The sequence below is a fragment of the Oryctolagus cuniculus genome, chromosome 12 (genome assembly GCF_964237555.1).
Source record: "Oryctolagus cuniculus chromosome 12, mOryCun1.1, whole genome shotgun sequence".
NCBI classification, from domain to species: domain Eukaryota; kingdom Metazoa; phylum Chordata; class Mammalia; order Lagomorpha; family Leporidae; genus Oryctolagus; species Oryctolagus cuniculus.
Window position 1 is genome coordinate 46,568,582 of NC_091443.1, and position 21,471 is coordinate 46,590,052.

General features: G+C 41.2%; 1 long non-coding RNA gene across 1 annotated transcript; it reads right to left on the reverse strand.

Annotated features, from left to right (window-relative positions):
- Positions 1-1,100: 1,100 nt before the first annotated feature.
- LOC138844543 (uncharacterized) lies at positions 1,101-21,410 on the reverse strand. The gene is made up of 3 exons (XR_011380472.1): positions 20,188-21,410; positions 19,535-19,608; positions 1,101-1,864 (listed from the first exon to the last, which is right to left on the reverse strand). It is a non-coding gene; the product is annotated as an uncharacterized lncRNA (long non-coding RNA).
- Between the last annotated feature and the right edge of the window lie 61 nt (positions 21,411-21,471).

The window sequence follows — 21,471 nt, forward strand, 5'->3', positions numbered from 1 at the left end:
CCAGGACTAGAACCGGTGCCCATATGGGATGCTGGCACTGCAGGCAGAGGATTAACCTACAGTGTCACAGTGCCAGCCCCCATATTGTATTCTGTATTTCAAATTTCCTTTACTTATTTCATTGTATTCTTTAAGAATCGAAAAGAATTTGAAATAATTAATTCCAGGGAAAGACAATGCACACTGAGAAATTCTATTTATGAAGAATGAGTGAAGATAAATAATAGCAATTGTTTTCTTTTTTTACTTAGGGTAGAAGCCACAAATTCACAGGACTTAATTATCATCTTTTGAAAATGTTTTTATTTTTATTTATTTACTTTTTAAAATATTTATTTGTTTATTAGAAAGGCAGAGTTACAGAGAGGTAAAGAGAGATCTTCTATCTACTGGTTCACTCTGCAAATGGCCACAATGGCTAGGACTGGACCAGGCTGAAGCCAGGAGCTAAGAGCAAGGAGTTTCATCCAGGTCTCCCACGTGGGTGCGAAGACCCAAGCACCTGGGCCATCTTCTGCTGCTTTCCCAGGCATATTATCAGGGAGCTGGATCAGAAGTGGAGCAGCAGGGACTGGAATTAGCACCCATACGGGCAGCAGCCTAACCTGCTATGCCATAGTATTGGCCCCAAAACTTCTTTTATGAATAATAGTTTGAAATTTTTATGAACTACAGTGTTATATTTCAATACATGTGTGTAATATGTACTATCAAAGTAGTGGGTAATCTTAATTGTTAGGGTAAAGCTCTGTAGATTCTTGTTGCAAGAGGTACTATGTTTCTCTATAATGGTACCAAAGCCTACGCCAAGCAAGAACTGTTGCCCTTGAAGTAGATGTGGCCCAGAATAAGTTAAAGCTAGCACACAATATCAGGATTGCTAGTGCTGTGCCAGTCGCATCCCATCAATGTAGAAAGCTAAGCTTGTTCGAGCTTTATGCTGCCCTGTACTCCAAAAACAAAGTCCAATGCCTCAATATGTGTTCTTTTCTTCAACTAGACAAATGCCAAGATGTACACTTTGCCACAACCATGTGTGTGGGAGACAGCAAATTCCATAACAAGGCTATTGAATCCACTGGAGTGCTTCAGGACTGGAATGATTCAACCAGACAGAAACATCTTTTATTCCTTTATTATTATTTCTTAATTATTTGTGGAGACAGAGTGTGGAAAAATGACCAACTATTCAGACATGGGAGAGATCTAGATGAACCAAGTAACCTATCTAGTAGTTTAGAATTTGCAGAATACTCTAGAGTAGAAGTGGAAATTAACATTCAAAAGAAAGAAGGAAAGAAAGAAAGAAAGAAAAAGAAAGGAAGGCAGGAAAGTAGGAAGGAAGGAGAGAAAGAAAGCACTTTTCTGGAGCCACATCCTGAGCACAGTAGGAAGTACTGCCTCTTCCCACATGCCTCTGCTTAGAAGCCTCTGGTTAATATTTGCACACTGATGTCATAATATTCTTTTTTTTAAAGATTTACTTATTTGAGAGGCGGAGATACAGAGAGAGAGAGAGAGAGAGAGAGAGAGAGGTCTTCCACCTGCTGGTTCACTCCCCAAATGGCCGCAATAGCCGAACCGAGTCGATGTGAAGCCAGGATCCAGGATTCAGGAGCTTCTTCCAGGTCTCCCATGTGGGTGCAGGGGCCCAAACACTTGGGACATCTTCCACTGAATTCCCAAGCCATTAGCAGAGAGCTGGATCAGAAGAGGAGCAGCTGAGACATGAACCGGCGCCCATTTGGGATGCCAGCACCACAGACAGAGGCTTAACCTACAACACCACAGAGCCGGCCCTTCGTTGGTATTCTTCATGTGACGTGAATGATCCTGCCGATTGCATCAGTCAATGAAATAACCTCTGAAAAGAACAAAACAAAAAAAAAAAAAGAAAATAGATGATCAGTATGAAAAAATATTTTATAAAAACATTTTAAATTGTAATGTTTTACTATGTTAAGTTTGCTTTTAATTAGTAGAATTAAGTGACACTTTTTATTAGTAGCATTAACTTAATTGATAATAAATTAAGTACCATTAAAATAAGAATTGTCCATGGTGTAATTGTAAAAATGTGGTAAAATCTGTATAGTCAAGTTAGCTCAATAGAGCAAAACAGAGCACATATGGGTCACTTGCTATGTATAACTGAACATATGCAAAGCTATGTCCCAAAAATATGATTATGTGCAGGCAATTGTGGTATAGCAGGTTTAGTTGTGATTGGATTCCTATATCCCATATTAAAGAGCCTGGTTTCAGTTCCCTGCTTCCTGCTAATACACATAACAGTAGCAGATTATGGTCCAAGTGTCACATATATGGAAGTCCCAGCTATAGTTCCTGGTTCCTAGATTCTGCCTGGCCTAACCCTAGCTGTTGAGGGAATCTGGGGAGTGAACCAGCAGATGGAAGATGTATTTTTCTGTCTCTGCCTTTAAAATAAATAAATAAATCTTTTTTAAAAAAAAATGCTTAAAGAAGTTTAAAAGAAAAATGCCAGGAATATGATTTTTGAATAAAAATGTTATAGATTCTAGAAGTCTACCTTACTCTATTCAGTTTTAATAATTGCACAACAGTAAAAGATAAGACATAGAAAACCAAACTTGGGGCCAGGGCTGTGGCGTAGTGGGTAAAGCCTGTGGTGTAACAGATAAAGCCCCTGCCTGCAGTGCTAGCATCCTATATGGGCACTGGTTCAGGTCTCCACTGAGACCTTTGGACAATGACTTTTGGTTAATGGTTTTGTCAAGCATCAGCACTTAATAGAATGCACATGATTAAAAAATAATGAACCATTACACTTTTCTTAAGATTCTTAAACTAAAGGTTGATTTTTAGAAGGAATTTCAAGTTTAATCATAATAGTGAAAAAAGTTTCATTTTAGAAAATAACTTGACAGTGCTGTGTAGCTACATTCTGAGTGATGGGATTTGATTTTCAAGGCCAGAAATTATCATGAGGCTCTATGTTACTCATGTAATTGCAAACTTCATCAGAGTTTCATTTCCTTGTTTCTTTTAAAGATTTATTTATTTGAAAGGCAGAGTTTCAGAGAGAGAGGGAGAGACAGAGAGAGCAAGAACGAGAGAGAGAAAGAGAGAGATTTTCCCTGGGCTCATTCATTCCCCTAAATGGCCGTAACGGCCAGAGCCGGGCCAGGTCATAGGTAGGAGCTAGAGCCAGGAGCTTCATCGGGATCTCTCATGTGGAAGCAGGGGCCTAAGGACTTGGGCCATCTTCTACTCCTTTTCCAGTTGCATTAGCAGGGAACTGGATCCATAGTGGAGTAACCAGGACTTGAATCAGGTAAGGGATGATTAGTGTGGCTGGTGGCGGCTTAACTTGCAGCTACACATTGCCAGGCCTAGTTTCCTTTTCTAAAAACAGGAAATCAAAGAAAATAATGGATTAACCAAATTAAAATCTCTTCCTTAAATTTATGGGACACATGATGCCTATAGCTCATCATCTGAGTTAGCTATTTGGTTCACCTTATGTACAACAATTAGGGTAATAAAGAAGGCAGCCCATTCAAGCTTTTAAATTTTTCAGCACAATGAAGAAAACACTTCCATGCTGTGAATTACCTGTCCTGTTTTGTAGGTAGCACCTGTACTGCAGCCACACATCTGTGAAAGCACAGTATCAGCCAACTGTTAACCAAGGATCACTTCCCTTCAAAGTGACTGATGATCCGCTGTTAAAACAGCTTATAAAAATAACTTCCTGGGAAAGGTGCTTGAGGGTTTTCAGAAACATCTCACCAGTCCTGCTAGCTTGATGCATGTTTGAAAGTTAATTCATCATTAATATTTAAAGAAGAAATGGCTTAAGAACAAACTTTAAATAATCCAGCACATTTCAGAAATAAAATATTATTGGTATTATTTTCATTTCGCCTACAAGGAATGATAATGTCCAAGATTGGCTTTTAAAACTGTTAATGAGCCCTGGCAATGTGAAAAAGATATGGATTAGGTAGATGTAATGAGATATGATTAAAGGGTGCAGGCACTGAAGGGTGTTGGAGAAATGCTTTTCAGAGAGAGTATAATTAGTGTCTGATAAAAGTACTTAGTAGATAAGGTTTTTGAAGAAGAAAGGTTAAGATAAACACATACTTTACAACAAACCTGCTTAATTTCCCCCCTTTGGTTCTCTGGCATACTTCGTATTATGCTGAAGTTTCATTGGTAAATAATGTTGGTTGGACGCTTGGTACAATCCTACCAGACAATTAGAGTGTTTTAATTGCCAGACATGAAGAGCAGAGAATGTGTTGAAACATCTTATTCCATTTTCAGTGTACATTTCTTTGTTGATTTATGTAATGTAGCTAATAATATGCAACCTACCCTGGTTTTAAACAAACAAATGAACTTCTAAAAAGCTTTCCCTAAGTTGCTAAGCAACTCCAAAGACACATTTTATTAATTTAATAACATTTAGATGACAAATCCTTAAGGAAGATTTTTAACTCCATTTTATAAAAAATGGAAAATCCAAACAGGTACCCTTCTAATTCCTCATTTTCAAGGTCTCAGGGTTAGGCAGAGATACTGCCATTTCGAAAGTCATATTTGTCTCACTAAGCAAAACACTTCTTCAGTTCAAATTGTTACTATAATACGAGTTAGGTCTTGGGTCTCATGGTGTTGCTCTCCAGAGTAAGAGTTCAGGCTTCATTCCTGTAACTGAGGATTTTTCATTCTTGGCACTATTGATATTCTGGACAGGATAATTTGAAGTTGTGGGGGGCTTTCCTGTGAATCATGCATCATCAGCAATAACTGCAGTCTCTACCTATTGGATGCCAGTAGTGGTTCCACAACTGCTACAACAAAAAATTCCTCCAGATATTACCAAAATGCCCAGGGAGAGTGGGGATAGTGGGCAAAAATCACCCCCAGTTGAGAATCACTGCCAGACGCAAAAAGTATTTTAGCTTAACTGGTGTTGAAGATGTTTTGAAGTCAGTCACCATCTGTCAACATGTAACGCTCCCTATCGCTAATAAAAAATAAGGGTGTTTGTTAGTGGTCAAAGTGCTACCAGTGAAATGCCTACATCATGTATTGTAGTGCCAGGGCTGGGAAACTTGCTTCGGATAGTCTCAGCTCGGACTGTTGTGGCCATATGGGGAGTGAACCAGTGGATGCAAAATCTCTCTTCTCCCCGTTCTCTGTCTCTCCTCTCCCTATTTCTCTTCCTTTCAAATAAAATGAAAATCAAAAATTTTTAAATAATTAAAAATAAGAAGGTGGTACCAATCCCAGTGGTACTATGCCTCTTGTTCTATTCAAGACTCCTTCCTGATTGCATCATTTCAATGTAGTTTCTACCATACAGAAATTGGGTCAAAGGGACCTAATGACGGCTCTGGCTATAATCATTCTCTAGTAATATCATATTACAATACGTACCAAAATCTTTTCTCCTACTCTTTCTCCCTCAGTTTTCACTATGTCCAATAGCTAGGTAGAATAATTTCAAAAACAAATCTCAATTTTAATCATGCCATGCTCTGCTCCTAGGGCCTCCTTAGGTCTCTATCACCTCTGCCATCAAACACAAACTCCTCTGAATGCACTTTAAAATTTCCTACAATTTATCACTAAACTCTGTCTCATCAAATGTCTCATTCTTCACATATGCCATCTTTACCTCCTCACATATAAACAGCTTACATATTTTGATCTTCTTATGTGACATACAAAGGACAAACTCATTTCCTCCATGAAAGTCTCTCTAAACAATTCTTTCTATGCTTTTTATCAGTATTGTATTTCTGTTAAAAGAATGACATACTGTGAATTAACGTGAGACAATCGTTTACTAAATGTCTTCAGTAAGCCAAACACTGAACACCAGTTAGTAACTGTTTCTGTCAATTCAAATTTCATTATTTATGCCCAACTAGATTGTAAGTTCCCAGAGGATAGGAACAGGTCTTATTTGTATCCCTTTGACACCTTTTAATAATGATGCTAATAAATATGCTTTACATTTAATTAGCAATTATAACCTTTCAAAGTACTTTCATGATTATTAGCTCATTGGTTATTTCACTGTTCTACAATCAATGAAAGTGGGGAATTAAATACTCCAGGGAATAGTTTATGTTATACAACGGGTTATCAGTAGAATATGCATTTAATATATGATGGTTGAATTCAGTCTTTCAACATCTCAAATCTAAAAATTCTTCCTGGGTTACAAGTAGTTTCTTACCACACTTAGAGTTATGGTAAAGAACAAGAACCGCTGAGTGAAGCATTTGATGACACACATAAGTGAATTAAGATTGACAAGGGTTAAATTGCAATACAGCAGCAGGAAGGCCTAAGAGAAATCTCTGGGTTTCTGCCTCAAATTGGCTCTGAGAGATTAACTTCATTTCTTAAGGTCTTGACCTCTTATCAGAAAAAGTAAACCTGCTGTAAAAGAAAGCAAAATGGAAAAAGATGAGCCTTATAGAAGGGCTGATAAAATCCTAAACCCTTAACAATCACAGGATATTACTTTGTATATATGAAGAACTTCAAGACAATATTTTCAGTAATTCTAAAGGTTTTCCCTCACTCATGGGGTGTGGGGAGGTGGGCGGGGGTGACCCCTAAATAGACAACACCAAAGTAAAGTGTCTGTAAAAAAAGCATTTATTTATTAGCCTCTCAACTGAATTCACAAAACACGACTCAGTTGACGGAAGGCAGCCACTAACCCTAAGTACCCCACGACTAAAGAACCAAATCAGTTACCCAATAACTGAATTTATCGTATGCCTATTAGGTGCAGACACTGGCCTAGCCACTGGGGGAAAACCTCACTTGCTGATGTGAATTTATTCAGGGAATTCAAAAAGGGGGCAGGGATCCGTAAAAGATAAAAAAAAAAAAAAGTCTTCATTGGGATTTTTTTCCTCCATCTCTAACCTATATCACCCCCAAATTGAAGGAAGTAAAGGAATTTTTAAAACATGGAAATGAAGACCGAGGAGAGGAAGAATAAGTTAGGATCCCACCAGCAACCTGTAAAGGAAAAAAAAAAAATCTCAGATGCTATCCCTCATCCTTTGGACTGGGACTAGCAGGGAGCCATGGACCGGAAACACAGGCCCAGCGGGGGGTGTGGGGGCGGCCCCCCCAAGAGAGAGACCGGAAGGGCAGGGTACCCCGCGCGCGGGAGAAGGGTCTTCGGGAAGGGCGTGCCTCTAGGGCGCGCGGGCCTGGCCGCACAGGGCTCCCAGGGGTGTCTGTCGCCGCAGGACTCCGTCACACCACAGCAGGCTTTTTTGCGGAATAGGGAGTTTTGAGCTTTTCAGAAGAGGTTTCTTAAAATACGGTAGCAACCTGGAGGTGAGGGTGTTAGGGAAGGAGCCGCAGGTTTTCTCCAGCATTTTCTCAGGAGACTCTTCACCCTTCACATTGGACGGTCGGTGAGGGCCATGGGCGCTGGGCTTGCTGACCCATCCAGGGCTTGCGGGACTGCGCACCCTTGCTGAGGAAGGCTAAAGCGGGCAGCGCGGCAAGGCCTGTCCGGGCCGCCCGCACCTCAGAGTGCGCCCGGGGACTGCGCAGGAGTTGGGGGAGGGGGGCTAGGGACACGGAAAAGGTATCCTAGGAGGGGGCACCCCTTAGTCCCGCCGCCGGCTTCCCTTCCGGAGGCTGGTGCGTGGGCCAACGGACTCGGGCTTGTGCAGCGCGCGCAGGGGCGCCACTGGCGGCTGGGTCCCCTTGGGGCCTTTTTTTTTTATAATTTAAATAGTTCAAAATCAGGTTGTCTCCAGGGTCTTTATGCAAGGCTGTCTGAAAGAAAAGGGAATTCAGAGAACCTCTGCGCCTCATCCCCTAGGCCCTCGCCCCGCGCGAACTCCGAAAGTGCGAGTCGACCCCACCACGAATGCGCGGGCTCAGGACAGGGCGCGCCTCTCTGCCTCTTCCGATCCCCTGCTCCCTCCCTCACCCCCCACCCCGGCGGCGCCCCCGCCCCTGCCTGCACCCCGCGAGCTGCTCTGGCCCTAGAAGAGCCCCTTACGTCGCCCTCGAAACTCTAACGGCCGCAGAACCCCTCCACTTGTCAGCATCGGTGACTGGCTGACTCACATCGCAATGCAAATAGAGTTTCTGGCTGGTCTTAGTATAATAAAAACGCACCGCCTCTCTGTTTCCGCAGGCGTGGGCGGGAAAGTGTCTGGACTTGGTGCTGAGGGTCTTCACCACGGGGATTGAAAACTCAGTTTTAAGCTCTCCTCAACCTCGTCGTCATTGAAAATTCAGTTCTGAAGGATGATGACCTTCAAGATGATTTTCCATCGTGTCAAACCTGTGACTCCTTCTCACCCTCTATTTCTTTGAATGTCCGAAGATAGAGTAGAAACTCTACATTATTTCCCAAAGGTCTAGTAACCTAGAGGAAGCCCTAACTCCCCTGTCCACCGTCTGCCCTATACCATCCTGGGAATGGGAAGAAACCCGAGATCAGTGTCTGAGGACCCTAACGATTTCTGATTGTTGAAAGGAGAAGGGTGGAATGGAAGAGAGAAATGGAAAGGAAAAAGAAAAAGAAAAAAAAAAAAAACAAAACACCAAACAGTTGTGTTCATTTACACATTTCCTGTGCAGAACAAAAAAGTCCCACCATCAGCAAAAGAAGTCTCTTCCTCCAAAATAGCAGCCAGAGAGGGAAAATTAGAATATGCATAAATTCCTTCATTTTCATTTGCACAGAGCATGATTTCCGGCAGATTTGTATTTGAACTGCTCAATTAATCCCAATTTCTGAACAGCATTTTAGTTAGCATCTTCCCAAAACTCACCTAAACAGAAAAACTCCTCCCTCTACCCTATTTTAGAGCCTCCCTTTTTCATATTCTCCAAACTGCCAATGAGAATTTCATTGATAAGACTGCAATTTTATTTTTCTTGTCCATTGCTTGCTTTTTAAAACTAGAGATATGCATTGGACCACACTGTAATGCAAGCCGGCTGCTGTCTGTGATGCTGTGACTACAAATGAGAGCCTAGTGGAAAGAACATGTATTTGAAGTGTGTGCCTAAAAGAAAATAAACATGATAGGACCAATAGACTTTTGCAGATCTTCTCGTGTCAAAGAAGCCTTTCCTATTCTACCCAGGTCATCCTTTAACCATTAGCAATAGCTAAGATGCTTGAGTATACCCATCCCCAAACCTCCTCCTGTTTAGTTTTGAGGAGCATGATAGTCAATCACACAACCCTCTCCAAAGAATATTACTCCTCATAAATATTCAGAATGTCAATCCATTAAATCCCCCTACAGTCCATTACTAAAATATTTTGCTTTGCCACTGTGCAACAGATCTGGTTGTATCTGCCTTGAAAAAAAAAAAAATTTGTTAGGAAAAAATATTATTGAGCATCATTTGAAACCATTCCTCCTGAAATGCTGTCTCTTGACTTGGATTTATCTCTCAAGTTCTTGAAACTATATGTTTCTTTTATTTAACAGTAGAATCTTTAAAGAATTAAGGAGTTTAAAGAATTAAATTTCAACATCTTGGCTTACTGAATAGGTATATGGATCTTAATTCCACACACCTACAGAAAGAAACCTGTATTTTCTTCATCATACAATCTAAGCAGAATGTAGTGGTTCTAGCTTTCCTGCAGTATTTACAGATCAAGATTATACCTCAATGATTAGAGATTTTAAAAGTTAGAAATTGTAATAGTTGTTTAACAGTTTCTATTTAAAAAAAAACACATAATTGAACCATACCCAGTATGGTATATACTATATATTCATAGATATACATATATCTGGTTTATATTGACTATTTACTAAGATATTGGGATACAGAAGCCTATTAATTTTGTTAAGTGGGTACATAATCTCTGCATGCACGTGAATATATGCATGATTCTTGCTAAACTGTGAAAAAAATTACTCTTATTGGATCTTTAGATTCTGTCAAATATACTCATCGCAAAAACATTAAACTTGGTTTCTTTTATTTATGTATCTCCGCTGACTCAGAACTTCTCAGTTTTATACAATTGAAACCAAAGTGTTGGAAAAGAAATTTTCAAAAGGCATACTCCAGAGTGCCTGTAACAGAGAAGGCCACTTTTGATGGCAATGTTGATTTATTTTATTTTCTTATTGAAACAGATGACAATTATTTTCTACCCAAAGGAACAATTCCAACAAATAAGAAAAGAGAGTAACTGAGAATATTTTCCTTAAAATATTATTTCTACTAGAATTAAATTTTACATGGGAAACTCCAGTTTGATTTCAAGTTGCAGAACTGAACTTCCAGAATGTATACAGTGAAAGGTTTTACAGACCAGAATCCATCCACCTCTAAATCTGGAGTGAATTTGGCAATTATTATTAGTTCACTGAGAAAGCCTGGGGTACTACTGAAGAGTAGATGGTCTCACAGTTGCAGCCAGAACCGCTTGTCTCCCACTGCAGAGTAAGAAAGGCAAGATAAGACTGAACATCACCTCAATGAATTATCTCAGAAGTGAAAGTCCTCATTCTTTGCTGATTTTTAGTGAAGGAATATTCTCATCAACTGGGATTTCTTAAAATACTTTTTTAAAATGAAAGAGTAGAAAAAAAATGAAAGAGGATTGTCAGCCTCCCTGCCGTGAAAGGTAAAGAGAGATGCACGGTACTGCAGCAGGGAAGTGGCGGTCCCCTCCACACACTTCTTCATTCAACTACTGTTTGGTTTTATTTTATGAATTGTGTGTATATTAGAGTTTGAAGACAATATCTTTTTAAAATGTTTTCTAAAGGATGAAAATTGTTGAATTTTATGCCCTTTTGGTAATTTTTAAGGTGTGTAGACCATCATGCGTTCTCATCTATTTTCAGAGCTACACTAATTTGTAGGAGTAAACAAAACAAAGCAAATCCATTCAACATCAACCCTTCCTTTTATCCAAAACCATCCTTCTTGTATTGCTAAGATCCTTCTCCATTTGGCCCTCGTTGCTGGGCTGCTAAGGAATTTTGATCTCAGTCTCTGCTCTCTTCTCCCGTAACTGCCCTTCTTCTAACTAGCTTTTTCCCCTTACAAATGAAAGCAATTATCAGACAACCTGCTTTAGCCCTAATGTCAGCCTGATAAATGTTGACTTTAATTCTCTTGCCACCTATTCTTTTTATTTTCATTCGTTCTTTTTCTTTTGAGTGGGGAAGGTGGGCCTGGTGATCTAGAAGATGAGAATGCTGGACTGAGAGAAGAGTGGTTTCTACAGGTACAGCCTCCCTTACAGATTGTTTCCCGTACAGTCCCAGGACCTGGTGGCAGTTTTTCAGGAAAAAAAAAAAATCAGCCTTGTCAGGTTTACAGTTAATCAAAGCATCTCTAGCTCTTCTTGAGGAAATGGGCTCAGATCTACTGCTAATCACCACCAGTTACTAATATCTTCCAACTGCTCTCCTCCCTTCATTTCTCCCCTTACTTTGTAGTCCCCTTTATCTCCCTGTCTCTAAAGGAAGCAAAAGAGTTCATCCTGGGAGACCTAACCCCTGATTTTTGTTGTCTTGCCCTGTGAGCTGTGTTCATCAGGGCAGGTGATTTCTCTGGACTCACAAGAAACTCAATAACTCTGTACTTCTTGAACTCCTTAGCTTTGTGAACATGTTTCCCAAATATGACGTCGTGCATGGCCTCTCACCAGCAGAACTCCAGCTGGAAGGTACCCACTTGATCCTTCTACCCCAGAATCCCATGGCATTTCTGTCCCTGCTTCCTGTTTCCTTCCTAGGTTGACTTCTTTGGACATGACATCAGTAAGGGGAAATGTCCTTAGCAATGAAGGAGAGTGAGTACAAAAGTACTCAGTACCATTAAAAAATACCTACCATAGTAGATTAAGGGAGTTCTTATTATAGGAAATTGAGTTGGGCTGGAATGGATACATCCACCCAATCAACAAAACAAGAAATCAGAGGAATTCCTGACTACAACCCTGAAACACAAATCTCAGACCAAAATGGATTCTATCTTCATCCTGTCAGCCAGAGACGTTACTTTAAAATTATTTCTGCTATGACTGTTTGCATTATTATTATTAATGGTCTATTTTCATCATTAATGTTGCAGTTTTTGCTATTTTATTTTTGTTTTTGTTTCAGCTATTATCCCATTCAACAGAAGTTTAGCAAAATTAGATTAATTAGTTTATTGGTAATTTAAAGCTGGGAACTAGCAATTAAGCCAAAACTAAAAATGATCAGGGATGATTCATACCAATGTAGGACTTAGGAGGGAGAGAATCTGTATTTTGGATATAAAATCTGGCAGTCATGAATAAATAAGACTTGGGGATCAAAAACGTGATTTACATAAAGTTTTCTTAGTCACTCGACCTTTCCCCACATCCCCCACCCCCAACATACACACCTAAATTCAGCTAAGATCAATCCACAATTTGCTTAGCAGTGGGGGAAAAAAAAACTAGTTGTTTTTGTTGACCGGGGAACAAAGATCCCATGACTGTTCTTCATGTGATTTGCATTTTCACATGGATTTCCCCTACCCGGGACTATCCAAGCATCTAAGATCACTCTCATCCAAGTCTGCCTCCTCTGTTTTCCGTTACACACCTCTCCGAAAAGGGTGCATCATCTAAGACAGGTATACAATTTCAGCCCTCTTAAATATATTCTATGGAATATAAATTCAATAATGCAATTCTCTCCACAACAAGCCTTCTGCTCTCTTTCAAATATAATTAATGTTTTGATAGTGTAGTTCTTTAACTACATATATACACACAAAAACAGACGCACCCTCTAGCTTTGCTGTTGGTGCATCTCAAACAGAAATGGATGTAGCTCTTTCAGTGACTCCTAAAATTCCTCAACTCATTCAGCCCACAGAGACGAAGTCTGTGTAGGTAATAACTGCACAGTCTATTTTGTTCCTGAATAAATTTAAAACAATTTTAAGATGCTTGCTTCTAGTTCTTAATAGTGATTTTTTTGTTAAATTTCCTAGAAAATAAAGGTTATTCTGAATTCATATTCTGATACAGACATTCACTAGATAATAAATTAACAAAAACACTTTCCTAAATCCCTGGTTGTCTTTTCCAAGTTTTGGTGTTGGAGACTGAATTTCAATGTCTTCCGTTTTATCCGATTGGGACTACATAGACACAGATGCATAAAAGCTAGCAACCACAATAACAAAAGTACAGTGACTTTCACAAGAAATTGATTACTCTGTCAAACCACTCAGCTGTATGCCTTAGGTGGATTAACTTACTTAATCACTATCAGTTGTATGCAGACATGTGAAATGGATGGTCAGACAGACACATAGGTATGTAGAGCACTGACCAATAGCGGTTAAGTGAACAAATGCTGAGTTTCTATATTCAAGAGTAGTATATCACTAACATTTCTTTTCTCCAAGCTGATTACAATTATAAGGCACAAATAACATCACAGACTGTAGGACATCTTCTATTTTCTGTCTTTAATAAAGGAAATACATAATATATAATGCTTAATCCAATAAAAAAATCAACCTTGATCTCCCTATGTTGTTATTAAGTTAAAAAAGCTAGATAGGTGGAACTAATACACCAGTTTCCAAACATCAGGGTCATTTTGTTTGATAGGTGAGTGTACATAAGATACAAGCAGGGGGAAACCTTTTACACATTATTTTCTCTCTGCAAATTTTTGAAACAGGATGTATAAAACAGATTGTAAAAGCATCTTTTGAAGTTTTGTTTTCTTACTTTTCATGTGGTAAAGTTTGAAATTTTGAAAAGAACGTAAAGAGTGAACAAGGAAGGGAGCACATGTGGCTGACTTCAAGTAGATCTTTTTGCTGGATGGGAAATAAACAAAAACATTTTCATAGAGCAGTCGTGCAAAAAAAGGAGGAGAGCATGATTCGTGAAGAGCCCACTTGTAATTTTTTGTTATTGTTTTAGATGGTGGCCCATCAGGTTTCCTTTTGCATTACTTTCCTTCAAACTGTTTTCCTTGAAAGCATTAATGTGAGCATGACTTATCCCTTCATTCTCTCATAGTCTAACATACAGATAAGTATTTGAGTTACATTTCCAACAGAAAACATCCTTACAGATCTATAAATTCAATCTTAGTACAAGACTAAATTAACAACACAGTTGTTTAGATGCAGACAATTTATACTGCACAAATATATATAGGCAATTTTTTCCACAATATTGGTCAGCAAGGAGGTCTGAGCGACCAAAAAGAAACTCTGTGTCAAACTTTATAATTGTTTTGATTTCTTCCTCAATTTTCCTTTATTCCAATTTGTTTTGTTTTGTTTTTGAGACAGACAAGACTAATTCTCTGATTCTCAAATGAGGTTTTGTTTGGCTCAGATTAATATTAAAGAAGATCACATACACGATTGAAAAATATTGTTATTTTTCTTTAATGGGGAAAATTGGACTCCCGCGTGTCAGATCTGTGGATTTCCGAAAGGCAATGGAAATGGTACTGACATCACTTTGCACTTTAACAATCGGATTTGGTCAGGGTACAAGTTGTTTGTTTAACCCGACAGCTCGGTGCACCCCGTCGCACGCTTTGCACACTCATTAAAACGATTATTCACGACCTGTCGAGTGTTTTCGGGTTCATTCACAGGAAAGGCTTGGAGCGAGGGAGAGCAATTCAAGTCAACACTGTCCACTACCCCATGCACGTGAGGACGAGCTGGTGTGTGCGTAAAAGATTGTGGGAGGGGTGGGCGAGAGCGCCTTAGCTATAAATCCTGTTCATCCGAAGCTCTGGAATCTCAATTTGGTCGTAATGCCAAGAGTCTTTGCTTCTACAGGGCCATGTCGCTATGTTAACTTCTAGGGCTTGGCACAGGACAGAAACATAAAGCAAATAAAAAAACCTCAAAAGTCTCCCTTTCAACTTTAGGTCACAGGACTCGCCCACCTTCTGCCTGAAGCCCCGGGACTGCGCAGCTCCACCTCTTACCGCGCGGACGCTGAGGATAAGTAGTTTCAGGAAAATGCGACAGGGTGAGGAGATTAATTCCTTTCCCATCTCCCACGGTAATTTCGTTCTCAAAAATAATTTCGTTAGTTTCCCTCTTTCTATTATCTTCCTAAAACTGGGGAGTAGGATGGGTGTAGCAGAAGATGAATAGTATTGTTAGTTGTATTTAGTAGAGGTAGTCCAAACTGCTAACAAGGAAAGGATTCGTTCTCCAGGTTGCGAGAGAAGACCCAGAAAATGAGGATCAAACAGCCTCTTGAAGTTTTGGCCTCTTTTTTTCTTTTAACTTTCAAATAAACTTCCAATATTTTGTAATAGCAATAGGAGCACAACACGAATCAGTCTCCCACCACTGCATGATCCTTAGTTCTGTTCCTCCAAATAAGCCCTGATACATGACATTCATATAAGTTCAAGAGAAATGTTTATCTTCACAAGGCATAATCACACATATATACATTAAAACAGAATATTTGAGTGTATATGCAGATGTAATATGTACTCAAGAATTCAGAGATGTCTTGTTTGGCATAAAGTGCCCCAGCATGATTTTGAGTTAGCAGTTGTTTTGAAACAGATGTCTTATTTTTGTATTCAAATGATCCCTCCTTTATTTTTCATCAACAGCATTAGTAAACCCAATGGCTAGCTTATTGTTATGAGTAAGCTAGCCATGCCAACGTAAAACAGCAAGGTTCATATATAAGTTTCCTTCTATTGCATCTAACATTACAAAAGTATTTTTCTATTTCATTGAAACAAACGAATATGATATGAATAAAAGAATGGAAGTTTTCAAGCATCACCAGGTTTTAATCAGAAACAAGTTCCTAATTGCTAAAAAGCAAGTATAAGTAATTTCCTAAACTCATTGGGTTGCTATAATTCACTATCAGGTTTTACTTAAAATGGATCTGTCAAGTGTGTTTCACTTCCTATATAAGCTCCTTCATTAAAAGCAACCCGAGATAATAATCAAGAAGCAAATGCTGAAATATGTAAGTAAATAACTGAAAGCCGCTGCATAAATAAACACAAATCAATGTAGTAATAGACAACACTATTGATGGAAGAATGATCGATTTTAGTTTTCTAACCTGCAATCAGAGCTTGCAGTGTGTAATTAAAAGTATATTTTTCAACTGCACTATTACTACTACTACTGGAAAAAATAAATAAATAAACAATCCCTACTGCCAGTTCTACCTGATTCTACATTATTCCTCCTAGCATAGTTCTGACAGAGTGGGAGGAGAACTCTACTTTTTCTAGGAAAGCTTTGCCAAACTTTAAAACTACATCATTAATTATAGAAATTATAAAAGTATCAAATAATAAAATTACCACCTTATTCTTGCTCTGAGTTTTTCACCCTTCATCTCAGCCTCTAATTATTCATTCAGCACATTTTAATAGGAAAAACACAATAGTGTTCATTATTTTAAAGATATTTTTCAATTATTAGAGTACATTTGGAGTCAATTATTCTTTAGGCTTTGTTAAATACGAAAGATGTCATTTCCTCACTATACCATGGGAGCTCTCACACCTATGCCTGAATATGCAAGCAACATGAGATAAGTGGGGGGTGAGGATGGGAGAGAACATTTAAATTATTCCGAAAATTATTTATATAATGATTGCAAAACAAGCCAGAGTCTGACCCAAAGAAATAAATATAATTTGTATTTCTAGAAATTTCACATCTAAAGCAATGCCTCAGTCAGATTTTGCTAAAAGTTACATTTTCTTTTGAAAATATTTGTCTCCGGAGGGTCGAATTGATTTAAATGAGCAACCATGGATGGGTAATGAGGATGAACATTTAGGTTCTGGAGGGTAATGAAAATATTGTTCATATTTGTTTTCTCCAACAACAAAGACGCCTGTTTACATTCATCCTTGAATCTAGGGTTCCTAAGTACAAGTCGTTAAGATCATTTCTTATTTATAATTTATAAAATTCAGCTGCTTTGATAGTGATTTCTTTTTGTTCGTAAAGTGAACGGCATATAAATATCGATTTTGATTCTCTTGAAAGTATGTCATGATCAAGCATCTTCCCTGATTCCGGAAACTTCTCTCTTTCCAATCCAGGGCCAAAAATTCAGGGCAACCAGACCCAAAATGAAAATATCATCAGTTATTGTTTAGGGCTAATTTAACAGATAATTTAACTTGAAACAACAATGATCAGGTCATTAAATTTTAGAGCAATGAGAAAATGAAAGAACTGAGAGACAACGCTCCCTAACCGCATTACGGTTTTTAGTCTTCCTGCTCAATCAACGGAATCGAAAAAGCCCATGGCGGAAGATAACGTTTGCACCTTGAACGCACTGATTCCAAGAACGGGACGGTAAGAGCAGATGTAGGGAAAGGGGACCCAGTGTGGGGTGGGGGTGTGGGGGCAGGGAGAGAATAAGCCAGAAGACGACGACTCCAATCCCGGGAGCGCTACTGGTATAGGAAAATTCAACCGAAGCCCAAAAGCGGAGTTCCAGACGCGCCTCGCTAGCCGAACGTCCGCCCGGGCCCCGACGCGGAATCGCGAAACCTCGCGGCGCGCAGCGTGCTCCGTGCTTCCACGCGCTTTCCCGCCAGGCCTGGTACCGGGCCGAGGCTTACACGTGTCAGGCAACGGACGCTAAGTCAACCCGGGGCGGGTATTTCATCTCCCCTCTCGTCCTCGCACACGTAATCGCTGAGGATTTCCCAACGCTGTGTCTGATCACGCCAGTTTCCGAGTTTTCTGCCTACCTCAAGTTCTGACGGAGGGTCGGGTGGGGAGGGCGCTTGACGCCTCAACCTTGGGTCCGACTGGTGGAGGATGGGGGTGTCGGCCGTGGACAGCCCTAGCCTGCGTCGCCCTTTCCCTCCTGTGGCCTTTCCGAAGCTGGAGACGACCGCGCGAGTCTCCCGCACGCGCGGGGCCGGGGGTGCTCTGCCCACCCGGACCCCGGGCCTTCCCCCGCCCTTAGCGCTGAGGGAATCCTTAGTCGCGGCTACCTCCTCCCGGAAGGGCCCACTCCGCCCTGTACCCCAGGCTTGGGCATAGAAGCCGAGTGGGGATAAAAAGCGATGGGGGGGGGGGGGAGTGGCGCAGGGAGTGGAGAAGGAGACGACCGTGACAGAGAAAACAGTTTTGTCAACTAGCAGATAAGTGCTGAGTTCTGAAACCGCACCAGGTAAACAGAAAAAGAAACAACTCGAAGAGGGAAGAGGCGCGCGGGGGGTGACGGTGGGGGTGGAGGAGGGACCCGGCCGGCGGAGAAGAAAGGGAAAAGGTAGGGGAGCGCGCCAGCCAAGGCTCTGCAATCAGTTTTCCTGGCCACTGCGGACCCGAGCCACTAAACCCCGAGCTTCGCTTGTCTTGGGCAAGAGCGCCCTCACGTTGCTGCTCCCGGCGCGGCGCTCCGCTTCCCGCTTCAGCGGGAACACGGCGGCCGCGAGGCCAGCCGAGCGCCTCACCTCCTCGACTGCGCGGCCCCAACTCGGCAGCCTAAGTTACTTCACCACATTAGGCCGAAACCCTAGAAAACGAACGCCGCCAGGTCCCTGCCGCAAAGACTCGCAGTCCCGCCGCGGCTCGCCCCCTCCGCGGCTCCACGCGGCAGTCCCTGAGGCGCGGGGAAGGGACCGCGGTTCGCCCCGGGCCGAGCCGACCTGCGTGTGGCGCGCACTCGCTCGCTCGCTCGCAGCCACCCTGGGACAAGCCCAGGCTCTGGGGCGTACGGTGCCGTCTCCTAAGTGTGCATTAAGAATCAATTATTTGCCTGAGAGTTCCAAAGCCAGGGACTGAGCTATTCCCACGAGGGACGAAGGCAAGCCCAGAACGGTGCTCATTTCCCTAGTCCATCGAAGAGACTCCACGAGAGAAGCCTCCCCGCATCCGTCGGGCGCCGCGCTCGACCTGGGGCGGCCCGGCCCAGTCCCGGCTGGGGCTCCCCCTTCGGGTCTGATCCAGGCCAGGCAACCGGGGCGCCGAGGGGGCTGGGAGTCTCAAAATAGCGGGGAGGCAGGATGTCCTGAGAAAAAGAACATCACAGAGAGAAGTTCTTGGCTCTGGAGCAAAAAGTTTCCTCTGAGAGATCGCGAACAACTCTGGGGGTTGAACGTTTGCAAAGTGCCCGCTCCTCGCAGCAAGACCCGGAAATCCTACTTGCACGAAATGAATGGCTTTACATTTTAGGGCCTGTTTCAGACTGCCACTACCTCTTCTCCGTATAATCTCGTCCTGTTTTCTCTCCATCGCCCCCTTTGCTGAAGCTACATCCTTGTCACCTAGGGCTTCTGTCAACGTTAAAAAACAAAAATAAAACAAAAAACAAGCAAAAAAAAGCAGGCATCCTTTCAGCTATCAAATAGGGTCTGCAAGGAACAGATCCGTAGAAAAAGGGAACCAGACTTAAGCCCAGGGACCGAAAGTCGCGCTTCAAAGCTCAGTCAAAAGCAGTCAGTCAGTTGGCCAGAGCAATCCAGCCCATCAGTCCCCTTGGAAAAGCATTTTCACTCACCCATCTTGGAGTAGGGGCGCTCCCGGGCCTCAAGTCTTCTTTCTCGGCATCCTTCGGACAACCTCAGGCGAAGTCTTGGGTGGACGGAAAAAGAAAAAAAAAAGAAAGAAAGAAAGAAAGAAAGAAACCAAACAGAAATCGAGAGTAGAAAACACACACACACACACACACACACACCCCCATAACTCTACATCAAATATTTGCCAGCCCGAAGCCTCCTAGGCCTACACTCTCAGGACAAGGTCTCCGGGAACTGACCACTAGAGCGGGGGGAAAAGGTCGGTTTGGGGGCCGCCAGCGAAGAGGTGGATAATTGTAACTGCTGCTGACTGGGGGCGGGGGCCCTGGGAGGATGGGTGGGGAAGGAGAATGTTGGGATCGGGAAGAGAAAGCCTGCTTTAAGAAAAAAAAAAAAAAAAAAAAAAGCCGCACGCAAAAGAAAACCGAGAATGAAGTAACTGCAAGATCGCTAGTGCCTTTTAACTCTTACAGGTAGGTAGGCTCCTGGGAAGAAGACAGACGCGTGTGTGCGGGGAAAGAGGCAATCTAGATGACCCCCCATTCTTTCCATATCTCCAGGATCTGGCCTGTAGTGGAAAAATTAAGAGGGTGGGGGTGGGGTGGGTGGGGACTTTAATTCAAGTTTCACCTACCCTGCTTCTTGGAATGGCTGCACGGATTTTCGCGTTGGAGAGTTCCATCTGTCTGGCAGAAGCTGGAGTGGCGTTGGGGGTAGGTTATCTGGTGAAGTAGGAATGTACAGGAACCCCGCCCTCTAGGCACAGTTACACAACCCCAGCAACCCGTCTCAGTCAGCTCTGAAACCTCTAATGATCTTCACCTTCACCCTTTGTTAGCCTAATGCTCCAGCAGGCTTTTAGTCTCAAACACAACCAGGCATTTTAGCTATTCATAAAATTAATTTCTCAAAAGCAAAATTATTTCAATGCATGTAAGTTCCTCAACAATGCAGAAAACACATTTTAAAAACCACACTTCCATATATATTGAGTGAATCCTAAATATATTGGATTTATCCAAATATTGGGCGAAACCTACACCAACTTAAGTATATATTTTTAAAAAAAATACACTACACCACTCATCTTTTGCCTAACCTTGATTTGATGCAAGTCATAGAAATTACATGAAGGCTTCCATGACAATAAAGATATTTGTATTAAATCTTGTGAGTTCTGGACTATGTGCTCCCTTGATTTCCAATTTTGTAACAGGCTGAAAAAATATATTTGGAAGATTTTTTTCACTATTTCAGCTTACATCATTTTCTGTTATATATTAATAATTAATAGTAAATTACTGTTACACCAAACTCAAGTAAAATACTCAAACCTGGAAACAAACTATAATTTGAGATTTCAAGTTGTGATTATTTTCAAATAAAGAAAACTCTATCATTAAAAGTAATGATGGCTATGAAAGAAGAAAAGATTCAAACATTTTGAAAATGTTTTCCTGGCATGAGCTAATTTTAAGTGGCCAAGGTTGGTGACAACAAATAACATAACATTACAACAAATTTGATGCAAAAATGTATGACATGCCTTGCCATGCCATGCCATGCCATGCCAGACTCTTAGATGGTTTCTGAGACTCTATCTTGGGTGACGAAAGGATGGATCAAGGTAAAGGCATTGTTTATATGGGGCTTCAGGAGGCACTCACAAAGTTCCCTATCTTCCTTTCAGTCTAGATGTGCCTAATAAAAAACTTCTAATCACATCATTAGGTATGTGATTTGGACATATGTCCAAGCAGAACTTAGTTCCTACACATTCAAAAAAGTCAGTTTTACTCTTGACTTCAAAGTATGAAGTTTGCACTGGAAGTCTGTTTCTTTATCAACTCCCCCTCCCCGCAAAAAAAAAAAAAAAAAAAAAAAAAAAAAAAAAAAAAAAGTACTGTAACAAGTAACT